Source organism: Nyctibius grandis, chromosome 2 (genome assembly GCF_013368605.1).
Source record: "Nyctibius grandis isolate bNycGra1 chromosome 2, bNycGra1.pri, whole genome shotgun sequence".
Classification (NCBI taxonomy): domain Eukaryota; kingdom Metazoa; phylum Chordata; class Aves; order Nyctibiiformes; family Nyctibiidae; genus Nyctibius; species Nyctibius grandis.
The window spans coordinates 37,774,988-37,783,729 of record NC_090659.1 but is presented as its reverse complement, the minus strand read 5'-3'; positions in this window follow the sequence as shown (position 1 = coordinate 37,783,729).

The window sequence follows — 8,742 nt, the reverse complement described above, 5'->3', positions numbered from 1 at the left end:
GCTGCTGTTCTGCCGCTGCAGTGATAAATCTTTCATCCCCTTTTATGGTGGCTCCTTAGGGGCTAGCGAGATGCAAAAACATTTTTTTTTGAGGAGCACTACGAGGTGAACTTCTTGAGGGGTGCCAAGATGTGGAGGCTGAGGTCCCTTAGGTGATGTTCACCTGGAAGCGCTGATCAATAGCGGTGACCTTGTCACGGCATCACTGGGGGGACCGGCAGCATCGTCTGCCTGCCTCTCCTGGCACCCGGCAATGGTGGGGCTAGGGGGCAGGTTTTATGGCACTGGAGAGGGTTTTGCAGCGTGGGACATGTGGAGATGATGTCCCAGGCACTCTTCTGGCTGAGGCATCATCCCTAGGCCCACTGGTGACAGCAGGCAGTGGGGAGGAACGGCCTGAGGGGACCCTGAGTCACAGCCACAGGAGCAGGGGTACGGGTGATCTTGGCCTTAGTGTCTGAAATCTGATGGGTGGATGTGACCAGGCTTGATTTTCAGGGATGCTCAGGTCCAGTGTCCTGTTTGCTATGGCACAGGCTGTACAGTATGGCACTGAAAGTTTTCCCCTCAAAAATGTGGCTTTCAGTGGTTGTCAGGAGCGTTGAAACACAGGGAAAACAGAGACAGTTAGAGAAAGTTTGTGATGAAGAGCTCATCCTTGGAGGGATTTTCACTGTCACAATGAGAGTTTGTGGGACTGTTTCAGTGATCGTATCTAAAAAAACAGAACAACTTCTGATCATGTTTTATTCCTGCTGGAAGATGCTGTTTTATTTCTCTTTTCAAGGTAGTGACTGGATCTGGACCATTTTCTCTGGGAAAGGTTTCTGGGGCCCTGTGCAATCCAACAGGAGAGCTGTGAAAGATCCTGGACCCCATTTTCGAATAAGGGCCTGAGGATGCTGGGCCAAGGGTCACAGAGCTTCTGCTGGGCTGGGGACCTGTATGCAGCTGGATGCCCTTGTTGCTGAAATGAAGGGGAATTTTTTGTTAGGTTCTTTTGGTTGCGGAATATTTTAAGAAATATGGTCTGTGCTGGAACACTGACATTTCCTGTAATAGAGAAAATGTTTTGGTAAGCATTACAGCTGGTCACTTAAAAATCTGGGTCCCTGGGAAAAGCAGCTGGAGACCTAAACCACAGCTTCAGGAGGCTTTGTCTTTTGGTTGCTCTCTTCACTGGTAGGCTTTGGGCACAAGTCTGGGGGAGGGCTCTTCCTTGCAAGAGGGGGAAATAGTTCCTGCCAATTTCACGTTAAACCTCAAGCCTGGACTTCTGGAAAGAGGAGCTCTCAGGTAGCCTACGAGCCAGGCTGGTTTTCATCCCCACCGGGGGGATGCACAGGCAGTGGGTAGCACCAGTCCCAAACACGGCACCGGAGCTAATTGGCCCTGCTAGATCAGATTGCCCAGGAAGGGGGCAGCAAGACACACACACCTTTGGCTCCCCGATCTCCCTTCTCCCTGGGGAGGTTTGGCACTGACACAGACCCAGGAGCACAGCTTCCCCCTAGTTTCTTTTAAAACACTTAGCTTTTCCACAGAAAGCTTTTAAATTGCACTGAAATCCACCCGGGTTTCTTTGTGGTCAGTACTTTTGTGCAAGGCTTAAGTAATACATAGTTTTCACTAACACTTCTTTATCACACCCTTTTTTTTTTCCCTTGGCCAGTCATTGCTGTGCCATCACCAACTAACAGCCTAACTGATTGCCCTCCCTCCTGCCGTGATTTATGTCTAGGAGCAAACAAGGAAAGAGAACTGCTCTTGAAAAGCTGTCCTTGAAGTCCCGGTCTACAATAGTTTTCCTTTTTTTTTTTTTTTTAAGCAGGGATCAGAAAAAATTAAATTGCAGTATATCTTCAAAGTGTTTGGGGGGGTAGTTTGCCACATGACTCACACTGACTTTAATGGGAGTCACATGCTAAACTCCCGTGCAACACTTGGTAAGTTTTAAAGTGCCACCGCTTTGCACAAGAGCCCGGAATGAAAAGCTACTTTTGTTTTCCTGCTCCACAGCACTGGCATTGCCCAAATCCCAGTTCTCCAGCGGGAACACACTGGGATGGGGGGATAAACCCAGCCTGGGAGCCCGCGCTGCTGTGAGGTGCCCCTTCCTCCTGCCTGCTGGCTCTCCCCAGCTGCCGGGGCAGTGGGCAGGTGAAATCAATGCTGCATCAATGCCTAGGAAGCCCTGCCAGAGCCCCCTGAAAAACAAGGGGAGGCTGAAGATAGGTCTAGCACTGAGATATTTACATTCCCTCTACTGTTACTAGTGCCTGCCAGTTACCTTCCCTCTGTTTTGCAGGGTTACATGTGTTTTCTGCGGCTTCTGCCTCTCCTCTGATAGTTCCCACTAAAGCTTCTCGTTATGGAGCCTTAAAGTCTTTATCTTGGCATCTTAAAATATAGCTACCATTAGGAAAGAACGGAGCAAATACAAAGACAATTTGCCCACAAAAAAAACCCCAACACCTCTCCTGGCAAGATTCAGTCAGGGTTTTTCTGTTTTGAACAAGAAAAGAGCAAAATCTCCTGCCCTTCCCCACCCTCCGCCCATGAAACAGGTCATGTATTAGCCTGCTGTCAGGTCAAACGGCTGAGCATGATTTAGAGGGATAAAAACCATGTTAAAGCAAACTAAGAGCAGATTGTTCCGAGCGCACACGTGGCTAATCCTTGCCTAGGACTAAGCAGCCTGGGCACTGCCGATATGAGAATCTCTCTGGGTTTCTTTGAAGTATGGGCGAGTATATTAAAGCGGGAGGAAAGCACTGACTCCTTCAGGTGGTGATTTGTGTTTATTGGCTGTGATTTTTACGAGTTGGGGAAAGAGGTAGAAACGCCGGCGTACGGTAATTGAAAAGTACGGGGTTGGTGTAAGAGACCATTTCACGATCAAGGGAAGGTGACGAAGCCCTTTCAGAGGAGTGTTTTTCAGCCTTCGCTAATATTGCTGCATAAAGGGTCCCAGCGCTAATGCTACCTTTAATGGTGTAAGTGCGAAGCCGTGAATCATCTGCCTGATGTTTATAAATTGCAATACATCCTCAGCCACTCAGAGCTGGGACCCTGCAGCATTTTAAAACACTTGCTTTAAAAAGCCTTTCAGTGCTGCTGGCGGGATGCGGGATCTGCACAGCCGCCTGCTACAGCTCCCCCGCACTGCTTCGTTACCTTGGAGTGTTGCCTCATCCCAATTAGGGAGGGAAGCAGAGGCCCTGCCAAATAACAGCTGGCTGATAGCTGTTTCTTCTGTCTGCCGTTGTCAAGCCATGTTCACTAGTGAGTTATGCTTACCTTGAGCCGGCAAAGAAAAAACACACGGGATGTAAAGCCCACAGTCAGGGACTCCATTGAGGTTCCTCAGTGGTTTCGGCAAGACATTTATGCAAGCAGGAGCTGCCAGAGCAGGTCCCAGCAGTGACAGAGTACTGCAGTGGCTTTCCATGCACATGGCTATTTTTCTGCCTGGAAACGTCATGTAGATAGGATTGAGGAGTTTGGATATTTTTCCAGCAGCCCAACTGGCATTATGTCTCTGCTGGACATCCAGCAATGCTGGACAAAGGGCCACCGCCTGCAGATAAACCCTCTCTGCAGTGCTCGTGCAGTGAGCCCAGCGTGGCCAGGATGCTTATCACACAGGCACTCTCCTACCCTACGGATGGCCTGTACAGATGCAGTAAATCAGCCCCATCCTGACGTGCCCGATGCAGCACATCTGGGCAGTGCATGCGGGAAAACCCAGCCCAGAAGTGCTCCCTCCCCAGGGGCCGCACGCCCGCAGCCCCCACACACACTGCTGGCCTTGCTGGCCCCATGTTCAGGGTCTCACCCTGCAGGGAAGCTGGGAGGAGACTGGAAATATCTTCCTCTGTCTTATTTTCCAGCAAACATTTTTTCAGCCGCTTCTCTTCTCTTGACAAAGCGGGACAGTGAGCAAGGCACTGTCGAAGGCTGGGAGCATCCCTGCAGCCCCCCAGCGAGCACTGCAGGACCACCCATCCCCTCCCCACTTTCTCCTTTGTCACCCCCCTAAAGTTCAGAGAGAATGTCTTTAAAATAGAGTTTAATTTCTGATCTGTGATGGAAAGGGGATCTCCTCACGACCCTATGTGGAAGGAGGGCTGGCACAAAAGCTGTCCCATCTCGAGGTGTACATCTCAGATTCAAGACTGGGGGGTTTTTGCACTGCACCCACCCTTGCATGCAATTGTGCACTATGGCAAATGCCAGGGCAAGAGCTGTGCACGGTGGGCAAAGGCTGGAGGTGAGATGGGTGCCTTGTTCCCTGGGACCCCCTCTGCACAGGGACCTTGAGGCAGTGCCCTGACACTAGGCAGGGCAGCTGTCAGCTTTCACCTCCACGTGACAGCACAAATCACAGTAACCCCTTGAATTTTTTCAGCGTGTACTGATAGGCCAGCAAGCCCTTTGCCACACCAGAAGCCCAGACAGGGCATAAGGATGTCTCTTCAGACCTATGGCCAAACCTTCTGAAGGTGCAGCTCAATATGGGCAGCATTTGTTTGTACACTTGTTTTTTTTTTAATTCTTCCTTCGCATACTTTGCTGGGGAAGAGTCTGCCTGACCTTGACAGCTGGCTGAAAAATTTGGTTGCGTGGTTTCTTGGCACAACATGCAGATTTTGTCTAAAGCAGACTGTTTCGTGGGAAACATTGACTATTGCCACCAAGTTTTTTGATAGGGAGATGTTGAGACATTGTGTTTTGAAAAACTGCAACAGTCTGTAATCAGTTGTTAGTCCTTTCACTGTGCTGAAGCCTCCCCCGACAAGGTGATTATTTTTAATACTAAAATATGCAAAATATTTAGATAGTCAAAACAAAATCATCAGTGGTCTCCAAGGAAAATGGTTTGAATGTTTCAAGAAATTCTATAGGCTATTTAAAATATTAATCGGCTTAGTAGTTTTTAAAATTAAAATGTTATGTCAAAATCGTGCTTGAATAAAAAAATGTCAGTGTAATAGCCCAGTGAGGTCAAACAAAATCACATGGTGGGGAGCTTCTCTTTGCCTCTTTATTTTCTTCACTGTAGTTTTACAGCACTTGATTTGAGGGCATCCAGCGTATCACTGCATACATGTGAGAAGAGTATGGGCATAGCTGTGTGTGCGTGTTATTGCATCAGATCTATAGCCGAATTTGGGAAATGAGAGTTTATGATAGGGACCTCAACTCAGCCAAAGGAAGCGTAGGCACACTGTATTGCTCATTTTATTGAATAATTGGAAGAAATAAATGTATTGACTAAGACAGTGAAAGTCAATAACAGTCCCATCAGCACATCTATTATTATTAATGGAGGACCTGCTTCCTGGCCAACCTACTAAGGTCTCCTGCTTCTCAGAGGGGCCTAACCAATGAGTTAGGAAGTTCCTTGTTTTCTGGATTAATGGATATTTATGTCACCAATAAAAAACTACTTTAGCAGAAAAGGCTGAGCTCATCCTGGAGCACCCTTGGGCCCCATGGTTGGATCGTGGTCCTAGGAGTTGGGTTGAACACTCTCAGGAAAAAGGTGGATGTGAGGCTGAGTTTCTAATATATGTTGGCTGCTCCCTGAGCTGGACTAGGCACAAGGAAATTTTGCAGGCAGTTTTGTGAATCCAGCCTTCATTCCCTTGCCTTTTATGATGTGAACAAAAATCAGCATGTTACATTTTGGGTTGTTTGACCAAAATTGAAAATTACCTTTTCTTGGTTTTACTCTGGTAAGGAAAAACAAGTAAAAATTAAATTAGGTTGATCTGACCTTATTTTTAGATGATTCTTCAGGTCATCTGATGAACCAAAAGGCAGTTACTCATATAGTGCTACTCTAAGCCCAAAGTGGTTAGCAACATCCTTCCCTTTAAAGATGATAACTGGTTTCTTCTCCTACTGAAAGCCTGTTTTGCTGTCCAGATACAAACTGGGAATCTATCACATCCCAGTCTACATTTTGATGACCAGTTATTTCATTAACACTGAATAACTGGGGAAAAAAAGTCATTACTCTTCTGTTGGTCATACCTCGTATCCTCCAAGGAGGTATTTACATGTGAGAGAAGTTCATTGGCTTAGCCAGGATGTTTATTACTGTCCTTTGTATAATAAAGCCATCAGTCAGGGTGGAAAGGCGTGAGGGAGAATGGAGAGCAAAATCACTGTGAGACAATTTATGTGTAGATAGTTGCATATAGGTTTTCTTTTATTTTTAAATGTTGATTGGAGTATGAGGTCCAATAAGATATACAGCCCCGTAGCCATACACACGTGCTGTTATAATGCAGCCATTCATTCAAAAAGGCTGGCAATGGTTAGGGTGGCAGATTTATTGTGTGTACCGCAGGTTAAGGATCATAGGTCATTTTGCAAATATCCTTTTCAGGTGTCTGAAAATTCCTGTAAAAACACACACAAAGTGCAAGAACACTCAGAAGAGTTATTTTTTTATTACCTTCCTGACTCAGAGCCCAAAGGAAAACAAGATAAACGTGTCCTTACTGGAAACACTGGGAGCGAGCTAACCTCTCAAAGTGGGAGTCCTCTGCTAGCCTAGACAGCTCTGACACCTGAAGTTATCTCTTCCGTGCACGCAGACCTCTATTTCAATTCACATAATGCCATAGCAGACCATAAACTGCCTCACTATTGAGCAAAATCTGCTTTTAACTCCTGTTCAGGATACGTACCTTCACCGAGGGACAACATAACCAGCCCAATCACCTTTTAAAAGGCTGCCCTGACCCCACTTCCCACACATAGGGTGCTTAATGGGAGGCTTAACTGTATCCAGCCTAGATGTTAAATGATTTATTATCACTTATCATAGAATCATAGAATGGTTTGGTTTGGAAGGGACCTTAAAGATCATCTAGTTTCAACTCCCCTGCCACAGGCAGGGACTCCTTCCACTAGACCAGGTTGCTCAAAGCTCCATCCAGCCTGGCCTTGAACACTGCCAGGGAGGGCTTGCCCCGACCCAGATGATCAGATGGTCAGACAGTAGCTAAAGTGGGGTTGTGTGTGCAGGGCTGGCTGTGAGCATCGTCCTGCCGAGGGCTGCCAGCCCCGGAGCAAGAGGGCTCCCCCACCTCCCTGGGGTGGCCCAGCTGCTGGGCAACACTGCCTGCCCTCCAGCTCCTGCGGGGTCCCTGCTCAGAGGGAAGCTGCCCCACTGCCTTCCCTGCTCTGGCAATGACGGGTGCTCATCGTGGTGCCTGCAGACCCTACGATTTCACCAACTCAGAACCAAAGATACTACATTAAGTCATATGCTACCCCTTTCCCTGAGGAGGCAAAGGCTCAGAGCCACGCTAACTAATTTTATGGCTCCCCAGAGGTTCCTGAAGAATGATTAAATCACCCAAATCCCTCAGCTCGCCATCGAGCCAAAATGCCCTCCTGAGGCCCTCTCTCTCCATACTTGACTGCCCTGACTTACTGCAGGTGTGTTAGAAGAGACAGCACTGCACCGGCAGTGCAAGCACACGAGAGGGTGAGACACACAAGGTGGGAACACACTGGCAAGAGGCAGTATGGAGGGGCCCAGGGGGATGCAGTGGTGCATCCATGCCTGCCCACCCTTGTTGGCACGATGGACCAGCAGCTACAGCTGTGCTGGCAGGATCCCCATACCCCTGCTGCAGCTGGGCAATTCCCATTGTGATTCACATTGCAATTCCCTTTGCAATTCCCAGTAAAATTTCCCCTGCGATTCCCTTTGCAATTCCCAGTGTGATTCCCACTGCAAGCCCCAGCAGGACCTCAGGGCTGGGCCCACTGGCCCATCACCAAGCACAGGGTTTATCTCAGCCTTGGCAGGACCTGTGGCAGTGGCCAGTCCTGAGAGATTAAAGGGACTTGGACGAATTTTTATATTTTTTTTTAAATGTAAGATTTGGCAGACAAGCCAGCCAGGGGCATTAGTGGCATAACATGAATAACAGTTTCTGACAGAAGGAGGTCACACAGCCCATTTCAGCCTGTCCACCTACTTGGAGGAAAGAAGCATGACGAGGCAAGAACACTAAGTTCTTGTCTGAGTTTTCTGACTGTTCACTGTGCTACTGTAGATGCTTTGGCAGCCTTTTGAGTTTCATTGCATGTTAATTAGTGTAGTTGGTAAGATTTTTTTTTTTAAACAAAAAAAAAAAGGAGAATTTTGCTGACAAGGTGCCTCAGCTCCCTTCCAATATAGGTTTTGGCTCTAATTGTGGAAAGTCTCCTTTTTCTGTGAAAACAATGTCATCTTAACAGTTTACCTCAGTGGTATGGCTCTACATTCACCAGAAGCAATGGCGTTGGTCAATGAATCGCTCTGACAAGCAGTTTGATGAAATAATTCACACACTGAAAAAAAGTCAGGTCTTTTGAGCACTTCAGCACCAGGTGATGCATTCTGAAAATGACTGGGTTTTTGTTTCTTGGCCACTCCTTGTAATTAGTGTATATGGCTTTTTTTTTCCCCCCTGGATGTTCATATCTTAACTAGAGCTCCTCAAACTCCATGAAAAACCTTGCCTGGTCTGAGAAGGTGTTTGTTTTATCCTGATGAAGAAGATCACAAGGTGCTAGTTGCACCCATGGGCTGCAGACATCTGTGCACTGACACTGGTGATTTGGAAAATAACATTTTGATTAGCAGAATCAATATTTTGGCCGGGTTGCCAGACATGGCCCTCCTGCCTTGACCCAGGGCCATGGTAGAAACAGTGCAGCCAAGGCTGG